Here is a 27,787-nt window from a genome sequence, read left to right on the forward strand (position 1 = left end):
CCCTGCCAGCGATTCGCTCAGTTAATATTATCTCTCAAACAGCCCCATCTATAGCTTCAAACAACTTAATTTATGTAATTTTGTCATGTCTGGATGTGTTTGCTTCAACTTAAAGTAATTAAGCAGAGTACCCACCGTGGGAGGGCAGGGTGGGTAGAGTTTGTGCATTACTTGCTGTAAAAAGCATAGTCTGTACTGTATATTGCAAGAAGATTATTTTGATGTTTGTGTGGTTTGTGTTTGAAGGGGTTTAACGGGTCTAAATGTCTACAAGTCTAAAGGGTCTTAAAAGGTGTCAAAGGGGTCTTAAGGGTTCTAAGGGTCGAAAGGATATACGGGATGTCTCAAAACAGATGGAACCCATTAACATGATAATAATTTATTACTCAGACAAGAAACTCCAAAAAAGATTGCATTTCCTGGAAGCTGATATGATAACAATTTAAAAAACTGAAGATTTGAGGTCTCTAGCTCAAAGGATACATTTATTAGAGCACATGTTCCAAATGACCGCCTTTGCGCCTTAGACACACTTGAAGCCGACGAGTGAAGTTGTCAATCACCCTGACACACTCTTCCTTCCTGATGGCACGAATCTTCTGGGTGATGGCCACTTTCAGTTCAGAAATGGATTGAGGACGATTCTCATACATGTGGTCCTTCAAGAACCCCCAGAGATAAAAATCTGGGGGGTTCAGATCGGGTGAATGCGGAGACCACTCGGGTTCGCGGTGCCTGCTGATCAGCCGATCAGGGAATCGGTGGTCCAGCCACTCCATCGTGATGTTGGCTGTATGCGGAGTTGCCCCCATCTTGTTGGAACCATTGCACATCTCGATTCACGCCACGACGTCTCCCAAGTCCCCTCCAGAACTTGTTGAGCACCACAATGTAACGCTCCTTTGTGACAGTGACTGCCTCCTCGTCTGCGTCTTCAAACCAAAACGGTCCGATTATGCCATGTTTTGAGATGGCCACCCAGGCCGTGCATTTCACAGAGTGCAAGGGCCTCTGAAGCACCTCGTCTGGGGCTTGTGTGCCCCAGAACACATTGTTCTTGCTATTGACATGCCCACAGAGCAAGAAGTGTGCTTCGTCACTGAACCAAACATCATCAAGAAAGTCAGGATCCTCTTCGATCTTGTTCTCGAACCACCGGCACATCACAACACGTTTTGCCATGTCAGCTGGTGTGAGTTTATGCTTGATCTGGATCTTGTATGGGTACAGCTGAAGATCCTTGATCAAGATTCTTTGCACCGACGCACGTGAAAGACCCAGCTCTTGGCTACGTCTTCGGATGGACTTTTTCGGGCTCCTTCCGATAGAATGTCTCACCGCATTCACATTGTCAGGAGATCTTGCAGTCAGCTTCCTGCCAGAACTGGGTGTTCCTGCCTTCTTGTTGAGGTTGTTTACTGATCCAGTGGCTTGAAATTTGTGTGCCAACGATAAATTTGGTTTTTCTGGGGATAGTTGTTGAAGTTGAACTTCCTGCGAAATTTTTCTTGCACCATTTTGAATGATTTCGTCTCAAAATAAGTAGTGACGCAAAATATTTTTTCCTCCTTTGTCCAAGGCATTTTGATTGATAATTATTAGTTGTTATGGTCTCCTCTCTTCAAATCTGAAAAAAAAGAACAAGAACATTAATATTGGCAGAATTATTAGCAGTGACATGGGTTCCATGTATTTTGAGACACCCTGTATTTCAATAGTAGTTGGAGTCTATGGGGTCCAACGGGTCTAACAGCTGCAAGGGTCTAAAGTGTCTAAGGGGTCTGAAGGGTCTATAGGGGTCCAAATGGTCTATCAGGGTTTAAAGGATAATAAGGGGCCTAACGGGTCATAATAGGTGTAAAGGGTCTAAATAAGTGGTTCCCAAACTTTTTTGTCCACGGCTCAAAATTTGAAATTGCAATTCTCCTTGCAACCCGAATTGTACCGGTACCTTTAATTCAAATTGTCGGAGAAAACGCTTTAGACATGAAAAGCCCCAATCAAAAACTGGGATTTTGAGGAGGTTTTTTTCAAGTTCTAGTCACGACCCTGAGTTAGGGAACCGCTGGTCTAAAGGTTTAAAAGGTACCAATAGGTCCAATCTATATTATAATAGCCGTAGATGATTCTGTCTGTCTGTCTGTCTGTCTATCTGTTGGGTGTCTGTCCGGGGTGTGGCTTACTCGGTTTGCAGAGTAGCTCCACCCATAGCTCCACCCATTCTGGGAGTGGCTATAAACAAATATCCACCATTTTATTAACTCGCATAGCTTTGAGTCCTGTTTTGTAGGCCCGTGGTGTCTTGCTCTCCCCCAGTTTTATTTCAAATCAAATTCGATAAATCATTTCATTTTTCACAGTCGCTAACATAGTTTTCGACTCGGTTGAAAAAAAACGGGAAGAAAATCCGATGAAAGTTGCCGTTTATAGAACGAAATGAATTCTCAAAGGCCTGTAACTTCAAGGCCATTGAGTCTCTCTCACGCCTTTATCTCCAATCTAACTCACCATATGATTTCATTTTTATCGATGGTTTTACTTTTAGACTCGGTGTCAGCAATAATTGAGAACAATCCACACACGCGGGAAAATGCAGAGATATATATTTTAAAATCGCGTCATGGTGTATCATACACCGCCCAACATGACACCGCCCGACCGCCGGCAATGTGTCGATATATATTAAAAATTCGCTTTTGCTTTTCCGTTATGATATATTACTATTTCGTTTGATGATAGTCGTCACAAAAACGTCAACAATGATGCCGACATATATTTCTTCGTTTTTATTTCATTCAACATATTAGCCGGAAGTAAAATATGTTTCAGGAAATTACCGAGAGATATTTCTTCGTTTTTTTTATTAGTTATGTGCGCATACACTTTAAATAGGTTTATTTGAAATCTTTAATTTTCCACAAACATTCCACACACGCGGGAAAATGCAGAGATATATTTTTTAAAATCGCGTCATGGTGTATCATACACCGCCCAACATGACACCGACGGCAATGTGTCGATATCTATTTTAAATTCGATATATCATTTCATTTTTCACAGTCGCTAACATAGTTTTAGACTCGGTTGAAAAAAAACGAGAAGAAAATCCGATGAAAGTTGCCGTTTATAGAACGAAATGAATTCTCAAATGCCTGTAACTTCAAGGCCATTGAGTCTCTCTCACGCCTTTATCTCCAATCTAACTCACCATATGATTTCATTTTTATCGATGGTTTTAGAGTCGGTGTCAGCAATAATTGAGAACATTCCACACACGCGGGAAAATGCAGATATATTTTTTTAAATCGCGTCATGGTGTATCATACACCGCCTAACATGACACCGACGGCAACGTGTCGATACATATTAAAAATTCGATATATCATTTCATTTTTCACAGTCGCTAACATAGTTTTCGACTCGGTTGAAAAAAAACGGGAAGGAAATCCAATGAAAGTTGCCGTTTATAGAACGAAATGAATTCTCAAACGCCTGTAACTTCAACTTCAAGGCCATTGAGTCTCTCTCACGCCTTTATCTCCAATCTAACTCACCATATGATTTCATTTTTATCGATGGTTTTGGACTCGGTGTCAGCAATAATTGAGAACATTCCACACACGCGGGAAAATGCAGAGATATATTTTTAAAAATCGCGTCATGGTGTATCATACACCGCCCAACATGACACCGACGGCAACGTGTCGATATATATTAAAAATTCGCTTTTGCTTTTCCGTTAAGATATATTACTTTTTCGTTTGATGACAGTCGTCACAAAAACGTCAACAATGATGCCGACATATATTTCTTCGTTTTTATTTAATTCAACATTATTAGCCGGAAGTAAAATATGTTTCAGGAAATTACCAAGAGATATTTCTTCGTTTTTTAAAATTAGTTATGTGCGAATACACTTTAAATAGGTTTATTTGAAATCTTTAATTTTCCACAATATAATTTACTTGCCATTTATCATTTGATGATTACGAGACAAATTCCTCTTGAGGATCGTGACAATTCATGCGCTGCGTGGAAACTTCTATTTCCAAAATGAATGAGACGATCGATGAAGAACGCAGACTTGAACAGGATGCAGCAAGAAAACGAATGAGACGGGCGAACGAGTCCATCGACGAACGTCAATGCAAACTTGCGGGGTCACCCGTGGGAATCCCACGGGCATGGATGTGTGTGACATTTCGACATATTGAGTTAGACTAGGGCATGCCCGTACTATATCTATATCTAAAATTATATCCCCCCCCTCTATTTACATGAAATGGTTCGGTCCAAAGCGAACGGCTTCCGGAGTTTGGTAAAGAAATCGCCATCGCGTACACAAACGCGCAGGAAATCGAATGAATCGCAAATTCGTTTTTATTAGTTTTAAAACATCGTTTAACGCCAACATAGCGCCAACATAGTTTGCAAACGTGAAATAAATGAATACGCTGTCAAATGTGCCATCCGAGGCAGAGTGTGCCCGCCACGTTCGGCACACGCGATCGTTCGCTGCTCTCTGATTGGTTGAATCGTTTTTTGGACATAGCTCGGTAAGTAATTGTCCGATTAATATGAAACCTTGAAAAGGCACATCCTCGGGTCCCCAGCAATATACCTGGCAAGTTAAAAGTATATCGGACCCGTGGTTGTCGAGAAACAGCGGTCACAGACAAACGTACAAACGTACAAACGTACAAACGTACAAACGTACAGACAGAGATTACTGGAATTATAGATAGATGCTGCACATTCATTTTTACAAAATGGTTACTGGCAAGTCATCAGATCCAGAAATGGTGTAAAAACCACCGTTTAGAGGCCATTTTTCCCCGCAAAGCGGGGGTTGGCCTTTTCGGGGACCGTGGTAGTTGTTGTTTTTTTGTCCCCTTTTTGAAGCAATGTTTTACGGCCGGATGCCCTTCCTGACGCCAACCCTTTTTGCCGCCTTCAACGACAAACAGGGAATTACCAGTGAACTGGTACTCAATTAGCCGACCTCGGAAGGATGACAGGCTGAGTCAACCCCCCTGGCATTAATTCGGCGATCGACCGAGATTCGAACCCAGGATCCTAAGCCGGCACCCTAGCCGCTAGCCCAACACCAGAAATGGTGTCATGAACACAATTTATTTACGCACAAGCACAAAAGCAAGACGGGCCGATTTCCGATTCCGACGGGCCGACGGGCGAGACGGGCCGATTTCCGATTCCGACGGGCCGATTTGGAGCAAGAAAAAGAACGAGACGGGAGAAAAAGGAGAGAAACGAGACGGGGAAAGCCGATTGGAGAGGCGAGTGAGGCGCGATTGGAGAGGAGTGTGAGGCGCGATTGGAGAGGAGTGTGAGGCACGATTGGAGAGGAGTGTGAGGCGTGATTGGAGAGGAGTGTGAGGCACGATTGGAGAGGAGTGATTGGAGGGGAGTGTGAGGCACGATTGGAGAGGAGTGTGAGGCACGATTGGAGAGGAGTGTGAGGCGCGATTGGAGAGGAGTGTGAGGCGCGATTGGAGAGGCGTGTGAAGGATTGCAGAGGAGAGGAGTGTGAGGGATTGGAGAGGTGAGGGATTGGAAAGGAGAGGGATGTGAGGGTTTGGAGAGGAGAGGAGTGCTAGGTGGAGAGAGGAGAGTGTCAGGTGGAGACAGGAGAGTGTCAGGTGGAGACAGGAGAGTGTCAGGTGGAGAGGAGTGAGGGGTCACATATTATGTGAAATAACTAAATTCACACCATTTCTGGATCTGATGACTTGCCAGTAACCATTTTGTAAAAATGAATGTGCAGCATATAACTCAATATGTCGAAATGTCACACACATCCATGCCCGTGGGATTCCCACGGGTGACCCCGCTAGTAGTACATAATTAATAGATATAGTCACGGTGCAACTGACGTTCAAACATTAAGTGATTAAGAGACATAGGTATGTAATGTAACCTTTTCCACAGACAGACATGAAGGGCTGGTTAAAGTATAAAAGAAGAATTTTTTTTCAAATGAAAGTCTGGAATTATAATAAAACTAGTATATAGCCCGTCAAAAATGATGGGTTGGAACAGCTTATTTGACGGTGCAGCCGCATGAGCGTGCCAAAGTATGAAGCCTGGGCCTTGTGTCAGGTGTGCTAATATCTTCTTTATTTATTAGATATCCTGCAGACGTAAATGGATACTCGGTTTACTCTGCGCACTTTGCACGTCACGTTCAGCGAATGTCACCTCCCTGTGCCTTGTATTTATTGTGATTAAAAAAAAAACCCGCCTCCGTACACCGACCTTGAGGCTCGGTTTGCAAGCCACCGTCTACAATTCCAATGTAAGAGACATAATTACTCTTCTTTTGGGTTTTCAAATTCCTCAGGGTCTTTTGGGTTCTCTGGTTCATTTGGGTCTTTTCGGTGCTCAAGCTCTTTTGCATCCTTGGGATCTTTTGGGTCTTTTGGATCATTTGAGTCTTTTGGGTCCTGTGCATCTTTGGGGCCCTCGGGTCTTTTTGGTCATCTAGGTCTTTGGGGTATTTTGGTTCTTCAGGGTATTTTGGATCTTCAGAGTCCTTGGGGGTCTTCTAAGTCCTTGGGGTCTTCTGGGTCTTCATGGTATTTTGTGTCTAACAGCCTACAGGGTATTTTGGGTTTTGGGGTATTTTGTGTGTTTGGGGTCCATTGGGTCTTTGGGGTCTTCTGGGTCCTTGGGGTCTCTCGGGTCCTCAGTTGTTTAGGTCTTCTAACCAGTGGACACACAGTCCTGTTCAAAGAATACCCATTAAGCCCCCCCCCCCCCACTCAAATCCCTCCTAAAGCGCTACTCAAAGCCTTTAAAACCTACCCTCATGAAGGGGGACAGACACACACACACAAACCCACATTGTGTTTTAATATATGGTGGATAAAAGAGAGAGAACATACATTTCAATAAAGAAGAAAAAACTGACCACTGCATACAACAGGAAATCAGCTTTCTGTCCCCATTGTACTGTTCATTTCCCTCATACATCGTGTATGTACCCAAACAAAATTTCCTGTCGTTAAGTATTTAAATAGAAAAAAAAATTTGGAACACATAGTAACAAAAGTATGTCTTATACTCACTATAATTACGGATGAGCACTTAAGAGAGAAAAGCTTTAGGAAATTTAATAAATGACGATTTGGATTCTGTTTACAAAGATGTGTACGAGTGCCTTACATACGCAAGCACGCACGCCATGGGCACGCATGGCACACTTTCATCAAAGTCCCATTTCTTTTATTTTTTTAAACCTTATATTCCATTCTATTTTTGAAATAAATACACCAAACAGGACGTACAAATAGAATGTCTATCTAAATCCACAGAATTGTCTACAGTTTATCGACACACAAGCTGGCGAATTTCACTGACGAATGAATTCAATTGATATATGTGGGAAAATTACATACATGGCCAGACCGGGAATCGAACCCAGGTTCTCGATTCCTGGTCTGGGTACGATTCCTGGTCTGTGCTCGATTCCTGGTCGATTTGGGTTCGATTCCCGGTCTGCGTTCGATTCCCGGTCTGGGTTCGATTCCCGGTCTGGGTTCGATTCCCGATCTGGGTTCGATTCCCGGTCTGGGTTCGATTCCCGGTCTGGGTTCGATTCCCGGTCTGGGTTCGATTCCCGGCCCGGGTTCGATTCCCGGCCCAGGTTCGATTCCCGGCCCGGGTTCGATTCCCGGCCCGGGTTCGATTCCCGGCCCGGGTTCGATTCCCGGCCCGGGTTCGATTCCCGGCCCGGGTTCGATTCCCGGTCCGGGTTCGATTCCCGGTCCGTGTTCGATTCCCGGTCCGGGTTGGATTCCCGGTCCGTGTTCGATTCCCGGCCCGGGTTCGATTCCCGGCCCGGGTTCGATTCCCGGTGCGGGATAGATTCCCGGTCCGGGTTCGATTCCCGGTCTGGGTTTGATTCCTTGTCTGGGTTCGATTCCTGGTCGACCTGGGTTCGATTCCTGGTCTGAGCTTGTCATTTTCCCACATATATCAATTTCATGATTTAATCCTGGTCATTAATCTAATTGACGAATGTATGTTCACGCAACATTAAACAAGGAGCTGAAACTCACGGTCCCCAGTCTTTTGGGTGGTATGAGGAATAGATCTGTGTAATATGAAAACAAAATGTTCAACGGTTTTTTAAAAATCGCGCACACAAGCCAATTTACCGAGATGGTTGCCATAGCAACATAATCCAGCCAATCACCGCCGTGATCTAATCAAATTGAGATAATGCGATGACGAATATATATCTGTAATTTTAAAGCTAAATATTTAACGGTTTTGGAAATATCGCGTACACAAAACTAGATAGACGGATGATCTGGTCGGTCGGACGGAGGTCATTTTAATATCCCGTCTCATACCTTGTCGGAACGGAAGAGGGACAACCATAACAGCACTCGGTAGAGAGAATGCACCACCAGGCTGAACAGTTTACATTTTGTAGTCTGCTGATAGGTCGGATCTGCATCCGGATCTTCACCAAAATCGAATCATTTTGTCCTGGTCACATACGCTACATGTCTGCCAAATTTCGTCCGAATCCATCCACAACTTTTTGAGATGTCTTGTTCACAAACGGACAAACGGACAAACAGACAGGGGTGAAAACATCATCTCCATCCACCTTTGGTGGCGGAGGTAATAAAATGAGAATTTTAAAGATCGTTAAAATAACTCCAGGTGTGTCGCACTATTGAAGCAATTTTATACATCACCCTTATACACCACCTTATTTAACATGTCCAAGTACTGCAAAACTGGAGGCAATTGGAAGTGAAAAAAAGGCGATTTGTGTTCCACATCTACAGTGTTCAAGTATATAATTCAGTTTAATTAAAATAAAGATTTTAAAAGTCGTAGAAATAAATAAATTCCGGAATTTACCACCGTTGATGCTGTGTCTATTTCATCACCTTATCTAACACGTTAAATTAGTTATTACCTCCGCCACAATAGGTGGATGGAGGTTATATTTTCACCCTGGTCTGTCTGTTCGTTTGTCTGTCTGTCTGTCTGTCTGTCTGTCCGTTTGTGAACAAAATATCTCAAAAAGTTGTGGACGGATTCGGACGAAATTTGGCAGATGTGTAGTGTATGTGACAAGGACGAAATGAATAGATTTTGGTGAAGATCCGGATTCGGATCCGGTTACTAGAATTTTTAAAGTGATTCTTCACCATTGGGAGACAGGCCCAAAAACGATACATAGCAGGAAGCAGGATATCTCAAAAGGTTTTGGACGGATTTGGACGAAACTTGGTGGACTGGTTGTGTGTGTGACAAGGACAAACAGATTCGATTTTGGTGAAGATCTGAATATGGATTCGGATATGAGAATTATTTGATTTTTAAGTGATTCTTCACCATTGGGAGATAGGGCCAAAACGACATATAGCAGGAAATCTCAAAAAGTTAAGGATGGATTTGGATGAAACTTATTGGAGAGGTTGTGTGTGTGACAAGGAAGAATGGATTAAATTTTGGTGAAAATCCGGATCCGGATCTAGCTAGTAGCATTTGTAAACGATTCTTTACCATTGAGTGATATGGCCAAAATGATATTCTTCACCTGCATTTCCATTACTTGTAAGAGACTCGTATTATTATACTCAGCTCTGATCCTTTCTCTCCGATGTGATTCCCCCTACTTCCCTCTGTGCCCCTTTCCGTCCCTGCCCCCCCCCCCCGCCCCCCATGGCACTTTCCTTTCTGCCACCCTTACACTCGAGTGAGATTTAATTGTAACTCCCTATTCCCCTTTGATCTGTCAGTCAGTGCACCTCATCCTTTCCGTCGTTCAGTTCATCCATTAATGATTTCTATGTTTTATACTAGATTTCTATATTAAAAAAGAAGGAGAAACCATGACGTTTCTCCTAAAATACACCGAACCACCACCCACTCAAATCAACCCACTCAATGCACCTCTTTCCACTTTCTATTTCAGTCGCCGTGTAACATGAACGATGCATGGACATTGTATTTACCCTTAAATATATTCTCTCCATCAGACGTCACTTGTCATTTCCAGAAAGTGTTTCATCCAGAATAATCCCAGGTGCATCGCCATTGCCAAGAATCCCCACGATGAACACGAGGCAGTTTCATTTAAAACAAAATTTACATCCACGGATATGCCAAGCCCAACAATAATTTCTCCAAGACCGAATGGATGGTGCAGTTAATGCATTCTGAAAGCCCCTTTATGATTATTGTACGAAGACGAATTCAAAAAAATTCATTTTGAAAGAAGGAAATGATTTTCTATTCTTCCTTTTCCATTGAAAGGGGGCTTCACTCCACAAAGGGAGTGGTGATAAAAGATTGTGTTTCTGTATGTTGGAAAGCCAAGAACAAGGATATTCTTTGTGTCTTCAGATGAATTATTTGGCACACAAAGAATGAGGATGCAGTTGGTTACAGCACAACTTGCATTTTCAGGGTCCTTTGGGAGAAACTCGACGCTCAAAGAAGCCAGAATTTGTTATCAAGGGTTTAATAGAAACTTATAAGGAAGTGACAAGAAGGAAGTAACAGATTAACTTGAACATGTCACATGTACTTGAACATTGTTCAATACATAATTTATGTACTGAATCACATGAATATACATATATATATACAGTCACGTGAAAAAGTAAGTACACCCCATGTAAAGTTTTGACTTTTTGAACATATTTCAACATACAGCTATTTGATCTTCATTTCAACAATATTGATAGACAAAGGTGATATAATATAACAAATATCATGAAACATTTACATTTTGTAATCCATTGTATAATTAAAATAAACATAAATGCAAATTTCGCATGTGGAAAAAGTAAGTACACCCCTACATTTATCATTACTTCAAATACCTAAAATTAGAATCAGTTGCACCAGCTCAGGTGTAAATGATTAGAACATCTTTGGAGAGGATCTTGGAGGAACCTGTCTTATTTAAACATCAGGCATTTAGTTTGGTTTGCTCTTTGTTGTTGAAGTGTGCGGCGTCACCATGCCTAGATCAAAAGATCTCTCTGAGGCCTTCAGAAAGAAGGGTAAAGATGCCTACGAGTCTGGGAAGGGATTTAAAAAGATCTCCAAACAATTTGAAATCAACCATTCTACTGTCCGGAAGATCATCTACAGGTGGAGAAGATTCCAAACAACTGCCAACTTGTTCAGGCCAGGCCGCCCCAGCAAGTTCAGCCCGAGAGCAGACCGCAAGATACTGAAAGAAGTCTCTAGGAACCCCATAATGTCATCACGGGACCTACAGGTAGCTCTTGCCACTGTTGATGTCAAAGTGCACGAGTCTACCATTAGAAAGAGGCTGCACAAATTTGATCTACATGGGAGGTGTGTCAGGAGGAAACCTTTGCTGTTCAGAAAGAACATCAGGGCAAGACTAAAGTTTGCCAATGAACATCAGGCAGGAAAAGACCAGCTGACCAGCTGAAAATACCAGAAAAGATCAGGCAGGAAAAGTGCAGGCAAAGACCAGCACTTCTGGAACAATGTGCTCTGGACAGATGAGTCAAAGGTAGAGCTATTTGGCCACAGTACCAGAAGACATGTTTGGCAAAAACGAAAGACAGCATTTGACCACAAGAACCTGATACCAACTGGAAAGCATGGTGGTGGAAATATTATGGTCTGGGGCAGCTTTGCTGCATCAGGGCCTGGGCAGCTCACCATCATAGAATCCGCTATGAATTCTTCATTGTACCAGAGGGTGCTTGAGGATAATGTGAGGCCATCTGTCAGAAAGTTGAAGCTCAACCGAAGGTGGACCTTGCAACATGACAATGACCCTTGAAACATACCAGTAAATCCACCAAGGAATGGCTGAAAAGAAAGAAATGGAGGGTTCTGGAATGGCCAAGTCAAAGCCCGGATCTAAATCCCATCGAGATGTTGTGGGGGGATTTGAAACGAGCTGTGCATGCAAGAAATCCCTCAAACATCGCACAGCTGAAAGAATTCTGCATGGAGGAGTGGGCAAAAATTTCTCCCAGTCGATGTCAGAGACTGGTAGAGAGTTATAAGAATCGCCTCCTTGAGGTTGTTTCTGCCAAAGGGGGAAATACCACCTATTAGAGCCAAGGGTGTACTCACTTTTTCCACTTGCGAAATTTGCATTTATGTTTATTTAAATTATACAATGGACTACAAAATGTAAATGTTTCATGATATTTGTTATATTATATCACCTTTATCTATCAATATTGTTGAAATGAAGATCAAATAGCTGTGTGTTGAAATATGTTGAAAAAGTCAAAACTTTACATGGGGTGTATTTACTTTTTCACGTGACTGTATATATATATATATATATATATATATATATATATATATATATATATATATATATATATATATATATATATATATATATATATATATATATATATATATATATATATATATATATATATATATATATATATGTCGGAATGGGACTTAGAACTTGGGACTCAGAAGACTCAGAGAAAGGAGCAACGGATATATTTATTAGAACTCGTTACACAAGCTTGCGGAAAGCAGGATGTCGCAGGAGGCTCACACAAAATGACCAACACTACAACAAGATGCTCTGAAATAATTCGATTTAAACTTGCTTTATATAAAGAATATAGGGTGTGGCTTTAGCTCACAAGATACAGAGAAAGAATGGGCTCATTAGTCCTCCCACCATTAGTCCCATCCTGTTGTTCAGTTAGTTAAAGGAAGTTCATCCAAGGCCACTCATGGGTTAGCTCAGATAAGGAGATGGTCAGCAATATGTGGCAACATGTTTACAACTTTCTGTATAGAGACCTTGGTTGGGAAAGTACAAAGGGAGTGGACACTCATAAATGTGTCAGCCTACAGGATATTGGCAAGGTTATGTGGGAGGCTGAGAGATAGCAGCTGCAACCAAGGCCAAAAAGTGGAACAAGAGATTATGCCAACACAGGGCAAGAGCTCACAAGCACAGAACTCCTTATTAGGGTATTACACATCCTCAATGCACAAGAAAGGACTAAGTATTATAAAAGAATACAGCAATCAGTCAAAACAAAACATATAATTGGTTATACTTGATAATTGGTAGAGCAGCAAGAATTAACAAAGGGGGAGGGGCATAACAGCTCCCTACATACCGCCCTTTTGGATCTAAGATACAACGTTATCTACGAGCCAATCAAAGGCCTTTATTTCAAACAAAGCAGAAACAAAACAAATCAGGAAAGTCATTCAACATATCACGCGAAGGCAGCCCAGTGAGCATGTAGTGCCCAAAGCACTCCACATCGCACCCAGCAGGATGATTCGCGTCTGTATGTGAGTATGCAATGTAAGTCCGTAAAGACAGGGTGAACAAATGGCATGTAAAATCCTCCAAGAGTAGTGAAATGTTAAATAGGCAGTGTCACTAAACATACCGCGCGAATGCAGCCCAGTGAGCATGTCCCGTACCCAAAGTACCACACATCGCACTCAGCAGGATGATCCGCGGGTATGTGGGTGTATGCGGGTGTATGTGGGTGTATGATGTAAGTCAGGTGTAGATGGGTGTATGATGTGAGACCGTAGAGGCATGAAGATCGAATAGCGTGTCAGATCCACAACGAAGACCTCTGGTTCAGCCGGGGTCCACACCCAGGAGGATCTCCTGACCCACCCTTGGTGCACAGAGGTGCGGCCAGGACCCCCCCCCCCACCCCCCCGACGGGAGCTCGCCCAAGCTTCCCCAGGTTCCCCAGGTGAAATCCTTGTAGATCTTCAGCGCTCAATCGATATTCATGTTCATAAGGTCTCTTATATGCTGGTGATCTGGGGAAGACACAATGTCATCAGTATCAGGTGGCTTAAACCTATGGCCAAAAAACAAAGCATAACGGTCCAAAGGAGGGAGAGAAACTTCCTTTGGGTCAAAGTCGAGGTTGTCCGAGGCGATGCTGCTTCCACCGCCGTCATCCATGGACGAATCTTCAAAACAATCAGATTCGGAACTCAAAGTATCTCCAATGTTGAGTTCCTCACCATCCAGGCTTGGGTTTGCAGTTGGGTCCAAATCCAGGATTGGGTCAGTGACGGTTGACTCACTGAGAGCTTGTGAGACATAAAGGTGAGCTCGTGAAACATACAGAGGCAAAGCCTGCATTGAGACATAATCATCAGTCAGGGACCCTTGCAAGTGGCCCACATCATCATCAGTAACATTATTCTCAGGTGGCGTAGGCCTGCAGCGTAGGCGGCCAGCAACAGTCATAGCCTTACACATCGAGAAAAACTGAGAGGTCTGCCTTAGGTACTCGTTGGCGTCTGCATGCGACATGTTGGGGTCCAGAGTAATCGGCGTCCTGGCAGCCTGAAATGCTCTGAGGTCCGCAACTGTGTAATCAACATCATTATCGGTAATATCAACAATGGAAGAACAGTCTTCGGAAGCGGAGATCTCATTGTCGCGGCCCAGTGACTCGTTCGGGTCGTCGTTCCAGGATCCGCGATCTGCCGTCACGTCGACGGCCGGAGTGTCATCTGGACCCGCGGTCAGCTTGTCGGTCATCACCATGGCCTTTTCTGGTGTCGTCTTCAGTGTCCATCCTGTGGTAAACTTTCTCACACACGCAAGGACTAAAGCCTTGATTAGTACACAACAAACCACGATTCCAAGGACTATTGCCAAGGCGGTCAATATCCACTTTACTATCGTACCCGTCCATCCTTTAAACCAGTCAGTAAGCCACTGGTGGGAGGCTTCCCGATCCATTCGATCCTTTGTCAATATATGAGCACTTTCCCTTAACCTTATAATAGCAGCACTGACCCCTTGTGAAGGATCAGGAATAAAAGTACAACATCTACCCTCAATTATCCCACATACCCCTCCTCGTTCTGCCAGTAGCATATCTAACGCAACCCTATTTTGCATAACCATTGTACGCAGGTGGACAACCGTGTCCAACATTTCGTCATGTGCTGTAGCGGTGTCGTTGGCCACCCTTTCTAAGATTAACACAATTTTGTCAATGCGGTAACTGCTCATGACCGTCCCAGCCCATGGGAAGAAGAAACTAACGGCTTTCTCCCAATCAGCGCCGTGTAGGGTGGTGGTGCCGTCGTCGTGCCAATAGGTGCTTCGTCATGTCCTTATGAGTGCAGGGGTATTATGCAAGTGTTGTCGCATTTCCATCTCTGGGAAAACTGATCCTAAATAGCAAATTCCTCCCCAATTATCAGGTAAATACGGGTAAGCTTTGTTCCCGCATACAAACATGGTCCCGTGCGGAGCCACTAAATGGGTGGTCATGCAAGTGCGAAGGTCTGGGATAGTGTTTGTTCCGTTTTCCCCTTCCCATGCCAACTGGAGGTGTGTGAGGTTATGTAGGGGCGAACTTGTAACATTCACTAACAGCCTGTGTTTCCCTTCCCTAGGGTCCGCGAGGAGGGTATCTCTACACACGGATTTACCTACCATTATTTGGCCCTTTCCTTCTAAACAGAGGGCCCCCCTCGCCGGCTTGACCCAAACCGGCGCCGGACGTTCCTCAAAGTGTCGGGACTCGATGGGGGGGGAGTACTGAAAAACTCGTTTACACGCGGTTCCGTCAGAACCTTGGCTTGTCAGGGTTGTACTAATGCATTTGGTGTCTAGTGGCTTCGAGCACAAATCATTGAGCGATAGGGGTAACACTACCATTGGTATTCCTGCTGTGCTGGTGCGGGGAAGGTGCATACACATCCAACACCGTGTCCTATTCTGTACGGTGGCCATATGCCGTGCGACCTTCCAGTATGTGTTCTCCTCTGGCTTCCTTCTTACTTCCTGGGCAGGCGGGGTTTTAATGACGTAGGAAGCGCAACTTGGTCGGAAGTAGGGTTCAGTTCCATTTGAGATTAGCGTGCGAGGGGGCCATATTCCACATTCAAGTATCATTGTTGTATCCGGGCCAATGGGGGTATACCGCAATAAGAGGGTAGTATTCTCGATGCCCTTGCCCCATCGATATCCTGGGGCATATCGACTGCTTATGTCCCCAGTGTATGTTCCATTTTCCACTTTCCTAACCTTAGTCAGGACTAGGCGTGGTCTTGCCATGCGTGCCTGTGGTGTCTTATTATGTACCACTATAGCTTCCACCCATCGTACAGATAACCACTTAAATTGTGTTTCCAAGCTACAGCAATTCACCGCTACTTTGTCTCCCCAGCGAGCCGTTATATACTTGACGGGGTAGAGGGGAAATGCTGTATAGTTGTCGTGTCCTGGGTACTTGGGGAGGTCCTTTCTCGATAGATCAAAGTGCAAGAGCCTATCTTTGGCAGGGGGTTTGAGGCAGCTGCCCAGAATTCCCATCACCATGACCATCATCGCCACCCTTAGGAGACTGTAGTGCCCTAGACGGTGCATTGTCTTCAGCAGTGTGAGGTGCGGTGTCTTGTGTGGCTTGTGGTGCGGGAATGGACAACTTACAATGGGTGGCGTGGATCCACGAAGGTTTACCCTCGCAGAAGACTGCCGTCGGTGTGACCAGTAGCACCTGGAATGGTCCCTTCCACCGTGGCTCCAAAGCAGCTTTGCGGGTGAAGTGCTTTACGAGCACCCAGTCGCCGGCTTGGAAGTCGTGGATGGCGTGGCCTATTGGTTCAGGCAGCGCCTCTCGCACTCGAGCATGGATGCTGCGTGCCACATTGGACAAGCCTATGCAAAATCTCAAAAGCATGTCATCCATCACTGGCAAAGCAAGGGTGGACATGTCCGTTGGTGCTGAAACGGGCAAGCTCATAGGTCGTCCCATTAATATTTTGTGGGGGGAAAGGCCCGTAGTGCGACCCGGGGTGGAACGGATGCTCATCAATGCAAGCGGGAGAGCCTCCGGCCACCTCAAGCCTGTGTCTGCGCAAAGTTTCGCTAGTTTATTCTTTAAAGTCTTATTCGTTCGTTCCACAAGTCCCGATGACTGTGGGTGGTAAAAGCAATGGAAGGACTGTTTAACGTCCAACGCCTTCAGGATGCCCTTGACCACCTGCGCCGTGAAATGGCCCCCTTGATCCGACGAGATTATCTGGGGAATGCCAAATCTGCACATAAAATCCCGCACGAGGCGCTTCGCTACTGTCGGGGCATCGGACTTGACGCATGGGTAGGCTTCGACCCATTTGGTGAACGTATCTACGATTACCAACACATAGCGAAACGACATGCTTGGTTCCAATTCTGTAAAATCGAACTCGATAGTTGCGAACGGCCCACTTGGCAGGGGCCGTCCCCCGTCATGTGCATGTCTCGGCGGCGCCCCTCTATTGTGTTGCTGGCAGACCACGCACGATCGGCACACTTCGGATACGATCCGTGACAGTCCTGGCGCTGCCCAAGTGTAGTTTATCTGTCCCATCACCCCCCTCTGGCACACATGACCATTTTGATGTGCCATGCGTGCCAGCCAAGGCAGTAAGGCCTGGGGTGCTATAGGTTTTTCGTCAAGGGTCCATATTTCTCCTGGCCCAAGGCGTATCGCCCCTCGTTTGAGCCAGTCCTCGTGTTCGGCCGTCGATGCAGCGTTCTGCAAGTTTATGATATCGTCCTTAGTTGGTGTGGCGGGTGGTCCCACAGTCGGTATGTCAGCAATCTGTGCAGATGTCGCCTTTGCTCGTGTCACCATCGGCATGTTGCATTCTATCTGTTCGTTGGCGGCCTTTCCTGCCGCCTCGTCCGCCCTTGCATTGCCCCGGGCAACGTCAGTATCCGCCCTTTGGTGGCCACGACATTTAATTACCGCGATAGCGCGGGGAAGTAAAATGCTTCGGAGGAGCCCTTCTACCAATGCGCCATTCTTTATCACTGAACCAGCAGATGTGAGAAAACCTCTCATCTTCCAGATGGCCCCTTTATCGTGGACTACGCCGTGAGCGTAGGCCGAATCAGTGTAAATGTTGATGGCAAGGCCTTCCGCCAAGCTGCACGCTCTGGTCAAGGCGCACAGCTCCGCCTGCTGTGCGGAAAATGTAGGTGGAAGACGCCCGCTTTCTACCGTCTCGCTATCCGAGCACACGGCGTACCCGGACAACAGGGACCCGTCCCATGCGCGCCTAGCTGATCCATCGACATAATATGTACAGTCGGGGTATTCTAGGGGATTGTCCTTTAAATCCGATCGCACCGTGGAGACTAGCTGTACAACGTCGGCGCACACGTGGGGTTCGCCCTCCTCAGGGGTGGGTATCAGTGAGGCTGGGTTGAGGGTCGTGCAACGTTCGATCTTGATGTTGGCTGCAGTGATCAGTGCGGATTCGTATTGCATTAATCTAGTGTTAGACAAATGCTGTGTGCTTCGCTGTAACAACAGCGAAGTGACGCAATGCGGTACCCGTAACGTTACTGGGTGTCCCATAACGATGTCCGCTGTTCTTTCTACTGCGTACCTGGCCGCTGCCACGGCTTGCAGGCACACCGGAAACCCTCGTTCGACCGGGTCTAGCTTTTTACTAAAGTAGGCCACCGGCCGCTCCTTATCCCCATGGGTCTGTGTCAAAACTGACTGGGCGAAACCTCCCACAGCGTGAGTGTAAAGGGTAAATGGTTTCGCATAATCCGGAAGTCCTAATGACGGTGCCGTGACCAACGCCTTTTTCAGCCCTTCGAAACATCGCCTCAATTCATCCGTCCATACCAATTCGTCCGGGGCGTTTGATTTGGTCGCCTCGTACAGTGGCTTAGCCAGCAGCGCAAAATCAAGTATCCAAGTGCGGCAATATCCCGTCATACCTAGGAAGCGCAGCATTTGCCGTTGCGAGCGTGGGCGAGGTATCTCCATGATAGCGGTCACCCGTCCAGCATCCAATTCTCGTTTCCCGTGCGAAATGGCGTGTCCCAAGTAAGTTACAACCTTCCGCACAAATTGAAGTTTTGGTCTGCCTACTTTGTGGCCTTTGGCCGCCAAGGCCTTTAATAGGGCCATGGAATCCATTTCGCACGCCTCCTTAGAAGGGGAGCAAATCAACAAATCGTCAACGTATTGCAACAACACTGACCCTCCCGTCAATTCCACATCCGCCAGGTCGCGGTGCAGCGCCCGGGAAAACAGAGTGGGGCTATCTGAAAACCCCTGAGGTAGTACTGTCCAAGTATGCTGTCGCCCCCTATGGGTGAAAGCGAACAAGTATTGTGACTCAGCCGCGATGGGCACAGAGAAAAACGCAGAACAAAGGTCGATAACTGTGAAGTATGTTGCGTCCGGCGGGATTGACATCATAAGGGTTTCTCCATTTGGAACTAGTGGGTGTATGCCCTGTATGACCTTGTTCACCTCCCTTAAATCCGGTACAAACCTCCATTTGTCTTTCGTCGGCTTTTTTACTGGCAAAATTGGTGTATTACATGGGCTGTTAGTTTCCACGATAATTTTCTGTTCCACCAGGGATTGAATTACTGGTGCTATGCCTACGTCGGCCTCGGGTCGTAGCTTATACTGTTTTACGTTTGGCAAGCGCATCCCCGGCTGCACTGATATCACTAGAGGTTCGGCGTCTCGCATCCGTCCAACCTCATCATCGCTCTGAGGCCATAAATTGTCTGGCACCTCCGCTAGGAGGTAATCTGACTCACCCGGGTCCGTTAGCACTGCCCTCATGGCATAGGTGCCCTTAGGAGGCAACTCTGCTTCTTCGAACACTCCCTCCCTTCGTTGTGGTTTCATGTCAATCGAGAACCCTTCACCATTTTGGAGCCGTTTCAAAGTCCAGCGGCCCCTTTTACACTGATAACCTTGTAAGGGAACTTCTCGTAACCGCCCCACCATCCAACCTACACTTTCCGGTGGCCACCCCTTGGCAGTAGTAAGGGTAACATGGGCGGCCGCTCCTTCGGGGTATTGGGTCAACGCACGCTGACTCGAGGTTAGGACTGCCTCGATACCTATCCCCTCACGGCCGATCCATATCCATGATAAATGTAGAGGCGTGCGCTCGCCCAGCTTTTCCTTAACCTTCTCTCGATAATTCTCGTCCTCGCCCTTTGCATCATAATACGCAGTGCAATGGGGTGGATTATCCTTTAAGTTTTTCATCGAAATTTGGTGCAGTTGTAGCCAATCTCGCAGAACTGGACTGTCCAAACACACATTATCTATGATATGCATCCAAGTAGCCAGAGCCCCTTCATCCAAGCGCCACCAATACGCGGTGGGGCCGGGCCGAGACAATGCCATCATTAACAAGTCGCGTTTAGATTCCGCGACGTCTACGAAGACTCCCTCCTCTGTACATGAGATTTGACAGCCCAATCGGCACAGTAAGTCCCGTCCCAACAAATTTGTCGGGGCGGTAGTGGTCATCAAGAAAGCATGTTTAGCCTCCAGCGGGCCGCATGTTACTCGCACTTCCTCCGAAATAGGAAGCGCTTGGGGTAAGCCCGAAACGCCCAGTATTTGAATGTTCCTCGCCGTGGGGCGCAAAGATGGCAATTGCCCCTTGTTAATTGTGCTGCGAGTCGCCCCCGTATCGACGAGAAATTCTAATTGTCGTCCCTCCACGTCCAACGTCAAGGTCGGTTCCTCTGCCGGTGTCATGGTCAAAAGAGGACACTCCTTGGGCGACCCGCCAGCGTCCCGTCAATAGGCTCCTCTATTGTATTGGGGCGGAAACCCTTTACGAGCACTTGGGCAATCACGTCTCCAGTGTCCCATTTGCTTGCAATAAAAGCACGGTTCCTGCGGAACCGGTGGTGCGGAGGGCATAGGTCGTCCCTCTACAGCGCCCCTTCCGCCCAGCCGGCGGTCTGGTGGCCCCCACTGTGACTGGTTTACTGGATGCCATTGCGGCGGACCCCGAGGCGGGGCCCAGTTCCCCCTTGGTCCATTCTGCATCCCACTATTGGGGGGTGGTCCAGGGGTTTGGAGAAGGGGTCTTGGTGGGTACCAAATTTGGGGAGGGGGCCCTGGTACGGTCCAAGTTTGAGGGTTTTGAGGAGGAGGAGGAAGAGGGGGTGGTATTGTCCATTGTTGTTTTATCTCGTCCATATTAATTAGTCCAAAGTCTTGGTCAGTACAACCGTCGCAGTCGTTGTTTTCGTGGTGGATCCACTCTCCGTTGGGGAATTGGCCCCTATAGAAAGGCAAACACCCCCTCCCATGGTCCTCATAACCTCGGACAGGCCCCCACTTCTGGCACTGTTCGCGTATGTGGCTCTGACTCTGATCCCCCTTTTTATTTTGATTAAATTGAGCCCGTTTCTCCTGGACAAACATTTGGAATATTTCCTCCTTAATATCCTTCTTCTCCTCTAAGGAGGAGCCCGGGCATTGTTCCAGCTTGTCGCATAACTCGTTGGTTGTCATTCCTTTCCAGCCGAAAAGGACTAACTGTACCTGTTTCTTTAATGCTGGCCGAAGCCCCTCTATTAAATATTGGTTTACCAATGGGTTGGGTAGTTCTGTCATCAGCATCGGGCCCAGTCCTCCCCAGCGTGCGATGGCCCTTTCCAACCTTTCCCGGTAATCCGCAATTGATTCTCCTGCCTTTTGTTTTATGGCCCCGATCTTTCCCCAATCCGGACCTCCTGCTGGCAACAGCGCCTGCTCAATAGACTCTAGCAGCAGGGCCTTTAGATCACCCCATTGCGCTTGTGTTATCTGGGGGTTTGCACCCACCGCCCTTGGGTCTGCCATCGGCCACTGTGCTCTTTGCTTAGCCTTCTCCCATACCTTGGGTGGGAGCACAGAAGTGCCCATATGGGTTATATCTCGAAAGTCACAATCGCCATGCTCGCATGTGATCCAATTCGCTATGGTCGGTGCTATCTGTCGTGGGTCCTCGATGAGCAAATGTTGAATCCTTTCCCGCATCACCGTTAAGGCGGATTCCTTCCATGGTACCCTTTCTCGAACCCCATGACCTGCTGCATCAACTCCGATAACTTGTAGGGGGCACAATTTTTCTCCCTCTGTTAATCCAGGGCATACCTTCAATGGGGGGTATAAACTAGACATTCCGGTGGTTCGGGGGGTCTCGTTCCCATCACAGCCTACCAGCGAGGGGTATAACCTGTCCTGTCCTATCGGTGGTGGGAACCCTGCGATGTCGGTCCCGTTATCTATCCCGTTAGCCCCGAGCTGTGCAAACAGGTTTCCCTGGCTCGGATGGTTCTGGGGTAACTGGGGCGCGATGGTAGCGGGGTTGCAGGGAGGTGGTGGCGGGAGCGCAGAAAGGATAGGTGGTGCCTGAAACCCCGGGACAGGGCTTAGGTCTGGGGCTGGGGAGGGTAGATTGGTTACTACCTCCCCTACCGCGGGGTCTGGGTTTTCAACGAGCGGCATCAGTCGCGCGTTGGCCTGCCTCTCTATTTCTTTAATCGCTTCATCCTGCTTTTTATTCGCCTGTTTCCTCAGGCCCTTGAGTTTTGATACCTCACCGGCCAAGCTGGCCTGTACCGACCTTGCGTGTCGCTTCATCGCTTCTTCCTTCCACCAACCAAAGACTTTCCAATAGTCAGGCGGGAAGTGTTTCGTATCCTGTTCCAACTTTTCTAATGCTCCATACAACACGTCCAATTTTTCCAGCACAAAGGACCCTCCTTCGGGCCACGGTTCACCTAGATCCTTAGTCAGCGCAACCCATGACTTCCCTGGTCTCGCAGCATCATAGCCATACCTCCGAAACATGAAAAATGCTGGGGTATTTCTGAGAGGTTCACCTGCCTTTACAGTCTTATTACCCATCCTGTTCCCCATCCTAGGAAAATTTAGTTTACCGACGTAGCCTTGTACCCGTGAGGTTCGCCCGCCTCGCGATGTACGGCCGTCTACCTAACTCTTGAGAGACTCGTAGCCTTATACCCGTGAGGTTCGCCCGCCTCGCGAGGTACAGCCATCTATGTACTCTCCTGAGAGGCTCGCCCGCCTACACAGCCGTCTAACCTACCCTTACTGTACTCTCCTGGCGTCCTACGCCCTTGTAATACTTCTAACCTTACTTATAATTTCAACGTCTCCCGGGTAGGCCTCGGATCGGGACGCCGCCCTTATCCTTACCCTCACAACCCAGAGATCTATTACCCCTTACCCTCGGGCGCCCAATGTGGGGCACTTCCCTTTACGTAACGTTACCCTGACGAGTCCATAAACAGTCAGTTGCTCCGGGACCCAAGCGGTCCGTATTTAAATTTAGGTTCGTGGATCAGGTTCGAGCAGGGAACGGAACAAACGGCACCCGAGCAAGAGAGTGGGTTACAATTTGGGCTGACCCCCAGGCTATAAAGGAAAAACAAAAGAAAACCACAGCTCACCTGACCCGGATCAATTGCCAGCTGGTCTCACCACTCACTTGCCTGGGACCGCGTCCCGGACTGCACAAACTGATCCCACCGCTGCCACCACTTGTCGGAATGGGACTTAGAACTTGGGACTCAGAAGACTCAGAGAAAGGAGCAACGGATATATTTATTAGAACTCGTTACACAAGCTTGCGGAAAGCAGGATGTCGCAGGAGGCTCACACAAAATGACCAACACTACAACAAGATGCTCTGAAATAATTCGATTTAAACTTGCTTTATATAAAGAATATAGGGTGTGGCTTTAGCTCACAAGATACAGAGAAAGAATGGGCTCATTGGTCCTCCCACCATTAGTCCCATCCTGTTGTTCAGTTAGTTAAAGGAAGTTCATCCAAGGCCACTCATGGGTTAGCTCAGATAAGGAGATGGTCAGCAATATGTGGCAACATGTTTACAACTTTCTGTATAGAGACCTTGGTTGGGAAAGTACAAAGGGAGTGGACACTCATAAATGTGTCAGCCTACAGGATATTGGCAAAGTTATGTGGGAGGCTGAGAGATAGCAGCTGCAACCAAGGCCAAAAAGTGGAACAAGAGATTATGCCAACACAGGGCAAGAGCTCACAAGCACAGAACTCCTTATTAGGGTATTACACATCCTCAATGCACAAGAAAGGACTAAGTATTATAAAAGAATACAGCAATCAGTCAAAACAAAACATATAATTGGTTATACTTGATAATTGGTAGAGCAGCAAGAATTAACAAAGGGGGAGGGGCATAACAGCTCCCTATATATATATATATATAGTTACGGTCCGCGGTTAAGGATGTTATGTTTGCCGAGCGGATGGCACCGCGACCTCGCAGTTTCCCCGATTCACCCGATTCACCCGAACGTTGGCCGTATCGCGCCACAGATATTCAATATGGAAAACTCTAAAGCGACCGAATGGAAAGAGGAAGAAGAAGATGTACAGAAGAGTAACGGGATTTATTATTTACACACACAAGCAAAAGGAGCAGTCACGGTTATGTACAGGGAACATTGAAAAAGCAGGTGACACAGTGAAAATTACTAGCTTAACTATACAAGCTTAACTTATTCCCTGGACAGAACAAACAGAACAAACTCACGTACACGAATGGGGAATTGCAGAGTGGATTGGCTGGAAGGAGGTGTGTGGCTGGAGGGGGAGGACGGCACGGAGCTGGCTGGAGCTTGATCCCGCACGGGACGTCGGGCTGGACCTCGACGGCCGCTGATGCCACCGATCCTGTCATGTGTGCGGGATCACGGGTCGGAGCTGCTTGGTGGAGCCAAGCCAACGCTGCTGGGGGGGTTCTGGCGTGACGGTTCTCTCCTCTCTCTTTCTTGGTCCAACCACTCTTTCTCTCTCTCTTGGTCCAACTCTTCCTCTTGGTTCAATCACTCCTGACCACCGACAACTCAACGCAACCACTGACCACTCAACGCAACCACTGACCACCACTGATGACCAACCCAGCTCTTTCCCAAAACCACACAACTCAGCTCTGACGACTCAGCTCTGCTCTTGTCATGGACCTCTCTTTGTCGTGGACCTCCTCTCTTTGTCGTGGACCTCCTCGCAACTTCTTGCGCGCGCGCCTTTATAGCGCCTCCGGCGATTAAGCCGCCGGCTTTTAGGACACGCCCATCGGTGTGCTCACCTCGGCCCTGGTTGGTCGCGCGACCCTCTGGCTCCGCCCTTGATGACGACGGGTGGGCACGCCTTTCTTACCCAACCCGAGCACATGTTCAATGGCGGCTTTGGGGCGAAAACAACCCACAGCTGTAACAAACTGGCCAACTGCCCAGTGCAGTTGGCAATGGAGACTTGGAGGGGATGTAATTGGCAGATTGAGGCTTGGCCATGACGAAAGGGGAAATGGAGGTTTTTGGGAATGGGAATGAAGAATGAAGGGAATCTATCTATTTCACTTGGTGCAATGGAGTGTCATTTTAATGGAAGACAAGGCCTTACCCTAAAACACATAATAAGGATATAAACTACTGAACAGGGATATTATAGTGTCCTTCAATGTATGCTTTATGGAATTAACTACCGGGACGCCCTTTTGACCTTTATACACACTGGAGCAAGGAGGGCTCAGAATAAAGCAATAATAATAATACACACAATAAAAAAAACACAATCCTCATTTCCGCAATATATATATATATATATATATATATATATATATATATATATATATATATATATGTATATATATATATATATATATATATATATATATATATATATATATATATATATATATATATATATATATATATATATATATATATATATATATATATATATATATATATATATATACAGTGCGTATCAAAAAAAAGGTAATCCGAATTCAAGGGGTTAATATGCAAAGGTTATTTATTTTGACAATTTACAAATGGTTTACTAATTAAGAGGAGATCCTCAGCTTTTCATTGATGCCTTTCATGCATCATTGCTGTCACACATGACCGAGTACATGTTCATTGAAAATGACAAGTTCAAATCGCCTTTTTACAAGTTTGGCTAATCGATGCAAGTCAGGATAATTGGTGCAAAATGAACGTCAGATCTGAACTTTTCTCAGGAATGATTGGCGTTTATGCACCCACACCTTCAACATTTCGACCTCCCCTTTCAACACAAAGCTCACAGCGGCGGAACATGCCCTGAACTGCTCGTCTCACCATAGCCAGGTCATTGCGCAAAGCATCCACTTCATGTCGAATACGGCCCTGCAATTCGGCAAGATCACGGGGAGAAGTTACGAACACCTTGTTCTTTAAATGTCCCCAAAGGAAATAATCACATGGTGTGAGGTCAGGTTATCTTGGCGGCCATTCCACTGCATGGTTGAGGGCGATGACTCGGTCTCCAAAGAGTTCCCTCAGTCGATCTCGGACAGCGATAAGACGATGTTCTGGGGCACTGTCTTGGGCCCACCAGAGATATCTGAAGACACCATGAACCTGTCGCTCAAAGTTATCCTCCAGCTGCAGTAAAACTTCATCATTGATCATCTGCAGATACCTGTTACCATTGACATTCCTTTGAAAGAAAAATGGTCCGATCACCTGACCACTTCCACAAAGTCCCAACCAAACAGTCCACTTTTGTCGATTCATGTTGGTGTCAAAATTAAATTCCAGGGGTTGTCCTGTCAGTGCATATTCAAGAACATTATGGGTATTGACCTTGCCGTCCATGGTGAAAGCAGCTTCGTCGCCGATAATGAGATACCGCAGGAAATTGACATCTGTTTCGCAACGTGCTATCAACCATCTGGCAAGCACCGGCCTCCTGGCAAAATCCACTGGCGTAAGTTGATGCCGGATGTGAATCCGATATGGATGTTGGTGGAGGTCCAGTCTTGCGATTCGATTGAATGTTGCCGAAGGCAATCCCGTCCCATTTCGTCTTGCGCTGGTATCCCTAGGATGCTCCAAAAACTTGCTGCCTTACTGCTGCAATGTTCATTTCCGATTGCCCAGTGCGCCTCCTCCCAGAATTCTCCTTGTTGCAGTTGAGGCTAGTGCCATGCTCTTGGTATTTTCTAACATTCATCCAGATGGTTTTGGCTGCTGGAAGCTCCCGTTCTGGGAAATGTTCCCTGAATGCATCACGAGTTCGCTGCAAACTTCCAGTTTGGTGAAAGGTTGTAACCACGAAGGTCTGCTGTTCAGTCGTAAGTTGAACCATCTTTTCAATGACTCAGGCTGTCTCTCAACCCATACACTGTAGGCCTATCTTTAATACCCATCTTAAACAAAGGATGATGCAACCGACAATTACCTGACCAGCTTAACAATTTTACATAAACAACTTGGCAGTCGACAAGTAATGCGTCCATTTAAAACTGTCTTGCACCGATTAGCCAAACTTGTAAAAATGCGATTTGAACTTGTCATTTTCAATGAACATGTACTCGGTCATGTGTGACAGCAATGATGCATGAAAGGCATCAATGGAAAGCTGAGGATCTCCTCATAATTGCTAAACCACATGTAAATTGTCAAACTAAATAACCTTTGCATATTAACCCCTTGAATTCGGATTACCTTTTTTTTGATACGCACTGTGTGTGTGTGTGTGTGTGTGTGTGTGTGTGTGTGTGTGTGTGTGTGTGTGTGTATATATATATATATATATATATATATATATATATATATATATATATATATATATATATATATATATATATATATATATATATATATATATATATACTGAAACGCAAAAGAAACTTACCACTTTTGAAACCTTTAAATATCAACAATAACACTGCGTGTAGTAAATGTGTGAACTTATTTGCGGACAATAGTGTCCTCACTGTCAGACAAAACGGTCACGGATGGTCACTTGAACCTTCAATGGTCACTTCATAGCACAGCTGTTGAACAGCCATTTTGACTGTCAGTGATTAGCCAAGGGGTACGGGATGATTTTAATGAGCTGCACGTGATATCTTGATATTGGCTTTAAAA

Source organism: Myxine glutinosa, chromosome 4 (genome assembly GCF_964187855.1).
Source record: "Myxine glutinosa chromosome 4, kmMyxGlut1.1, whole genome shotgun sequence".
Lineage (NCBI taxonomy): Eukaryota > Metazoa > Chordata > Myxini > Myxiniformes > Myxinidae > Myxine > Myxine glutinosa.